General features: G+C 30.5%; 1 pseudogene; it reads left to right on the top strand.

Annotated features, from left to right (window-relative positions):
• LOC117171712 overlaps positions 1–3,354 on the top strand; it is an 18,727-nt pseudogene that overhangs the window by 14,499 nt on the left and 874 nt on the right.

The raw sequence follows: 3,354 nt of genomic DNA, 5'->3' as shown, positions 1-3,354 counted from the left end.
ATATATATATATATATATATATATATATATGCAGGACCACAAACTTGCCTGCCGCGCTAACTACCGGTATGTGGTGCAACTCATCTCATGCCGTATCTAGGACCTAATATCTTTGACCTTAACAAGTAAAAAATAAAATGAATAAATATTAATATCGTTAGTGTTTGCTTTACCGACATATTCTGTAAATCACTAACTTACCAACCCGACTTTGCAAGCTTTTGGTTTGTGAATGGGTCTTGATGCTGTTGATGCTGTTCTTTTCAAGAGCGCTCTAAACGAACCCATTTAGGTCTCTACAGGTATCTATTGGAGCTCAAGTTCCAAATGACACCAACTTCCCAGTGGGCACAAAGTTTGCCGACGTCTTTACGACATGGTTACGACATCTTTACGACAACTTCACGACATCCTATGTCCATGTCGTTAAGGTATCTTTACGATATCGTAAATAAGACGTATGATCTGACGATGTCTTTACGATATCGCAAAGATACCAAAACGACATGGACATAGGTTGTCGTAAAGTTGTCGTAAAGATGTCATAACGATGTCGTAAAGACGTCGCCAAATTTTGTGCTCACTGGGTTTCACTTGAGCCTCAACATGAGTGAATCCTTAGTTCATGTTTTATATTAAAATAATGAAGCAAAAAAAATTAGTTAACCTCTAGGAATTTTGTGATACGTATGACTGGAGTTTCATGCAGTTACCGTTGCTGAAATTTCTGTTACAGTTTCGGAAAATTTAGAACTGATTTCTGCATAAAGCTTTAGTGACACGTCTCTGAAAATTCCTACAGAAATTTCTAATAGTGTTGATAAAACTTCAATTATTCTTATGGTTTCAGAAGGGTCACTGCTTATATTTCTTATTGAGAAATTATATGCATAATAATTTATTTGTGTCTAATTTTTTAATTAATAATAAATTATCTGATTAACTGTAGAACCCAAGAGAGCGACCTTTAAGCTGATTAAAATTAAATAAAGTCAATTGTTTCAGAAGGGATACTTTTTATATGAACTACTGTAAAGCCGAAGAGAGCGATGTTGAAACTGATCAAAATTTAATAATGTTTTCAGTTTCAGAAGTTATTGTATTCATATTTATTATCAGAATATTATCTAAATAATAATAATTTTGTATATAATTTTTTAAGAAAACCTAATTTATTTGAACAACTCCAAAAACGAAGAGAGCGATGTTGAAGCTGATTGAAATTCAATAAATGTTCATGATTGTTTCAGAAGGGTTACTGCTTATATATCTTATAACGAAATTATATGCATGATAATTTATTTGTATCTCATTTTTTAATTAAAACTAAATTATACGTTTAACTGTAAAACCGAAGAGAGCGATGTCGAATCTGATTAAAATTCAATAGTCAGTTGTTTCAGAAGTGATACTTTTGAAACGAACTATTGTAAAGCCAAAGAGAGCGATGTTGAAACGGACCAAAATTCAATCATGTTTAATAGTTTCAGAAGTTATTATATTCGTATTTAGTACTAGAGTATTATATAAATAATAATAATTATATATAATTTTCTATAGAATACTAATTTATATAAAACTGTAAAAACGAAGAGAGCGATGTTGAAGCTGATTAAAATTCAATCAAAAATTCAATTCAATTCAGTCATAATTTTAAATGAACAACTGTAAAACAGAAGAGAGCGATGTCGAAACTGATTAAAATATAATAATGTTTATTGTTTAATAAGGAATACTTTTTAGGGTGAGTGATCCAGGGGTTGAACAGTCACCAGTGAATGAACATGAATGCGAAAAATATATAAATATAACCTTTTAAAGTTAGAGTCTGTATGAATTTCTATATATTTGAAATCTTGAAGCAATTTTGAAGAGTTTAATATACAATTCATTGCAGTAAATTCTTATAAATAATTTTTAAAATTTCTTGAATGTGAAGCATCATCGATTATGGTGAGTGATGGTGAAAAAGTCGTCGACCACTATAAGGTACGTGCCTAAGCAACTCCTTGTTTACACTGCTTTTACAAAAAAATTCTTAACCTTTTCTGCGTCAAAGTTGTGCTGTTATAGTTGCAAGATATTATTATTCAATTCCCCACCATGTTTTTTCACAAAAAGTACGTTTTTTTATTAATAAATTAGTGTTCACGTACTGGACCTTTAAATTTCCCGTGTCCCAGAGAACGAACGCTGTGTTCATTTATTGGAGCAAAACTGTCACCCCGCAGGTCCAGTGACTGAACAGCAGGTGACGGAGACCTGGCTGTTGTTTCGTTACATATAAATAAGTTTGTTTCAATTAATGTGACTATAAATGTCCAAACTATAAATATAAATATAAACTATAAATAGTTATAGTTTAAACGCATATTTTTGTGATTAGAACATCAAAAAAGTACGCACGAACTAAATTAAAGGTAAGGCAACTTTGAGGTTAGAAATTTAATGCTTTTTTGCATTTAGAAAACGTTGCTGAACTCTAAAAGAACATTAATTCGTGCTAGGTACTACTGCGTACTAGTCAATATATATATTTATAAATTTTTAAAGAATTTCCATTTTTATAACACTGTGATACACTTGTTCTAAAAATAGCAGTTTTCTATTTTAGTCATTAGATAAGAGTTATCTATTTTTAAACGAAAAGTTTTATTTTTTGTAAGGTTAAAAGAACTGATAGAAATTTAAAAAAAATAAATATTGCAATAAAAAATTAGGAAAAGTTAACCTAGTTCTGTGTTCAACTTTTGAATTCTCTCCTTTCTTTATATCTTAATGCCTTTTGGTTTTTATTAAAATAATATATTTCATGAATTTCGAAACGCTTTCTAATATTTTACATTATTTAATTGCTCATTTTGTAATGTACCTATGTAATTTTATACCTAAACCCTAATTCTAATTTTTAGTGATTATAGTGTTCATTCACTGGTGCTCTACTGTTCATTCATTGGCTCACAGTGTTCATTCACTGGGGGTTTCGTTAATTTTGCACTATTTAATTATTTTTTATAAAGCTTTTTGGTAAAAACAAAATTTCTTTATCGGATTATGAAATTTGAACCCTTAAGAATCTATTTTCAAAAGTTTCGCAAGAATAATCAATTATTATAACGTGAAATGGACTAGTTGTAATCAGTGCTTTCCTTAAGTTTTAATTCACTGTGTCACTCACCCTATATGAACCACAGTAAAACCGAAAAAAGCGAGATTGAACCTGATTAAAATTCCATAACTTTTTTTTAGAAGGGATACTACGAGGGTAGTTCAATAAGTCCTTAGAATGACCAACAGATGGCGCGCGAATCGCTCCAAATCATCTGTTTTCAGTCAGCACCACTCCCGACTAGA

Source organism: Belonocnema kinseyi, chromosome 4, assembly GCF_010883055.1.
Source record: "Belonocnema kinseyi isolate 2016_QV_RU_SX_M_011 chromosome 4, B_treatae_v1, whole genome shotgun sequence".
Taxonomy (NCBI): domain Eukaryota; kingdom Metazoa; phylum Arthropoda; class Insecta; order Hymenoptera; family Cynipidae; genus Belonocnema; species Belonocnema kinseyi.
This window is presented reverse-complemented; position numbering and strand designations above follow the sequence as displayed.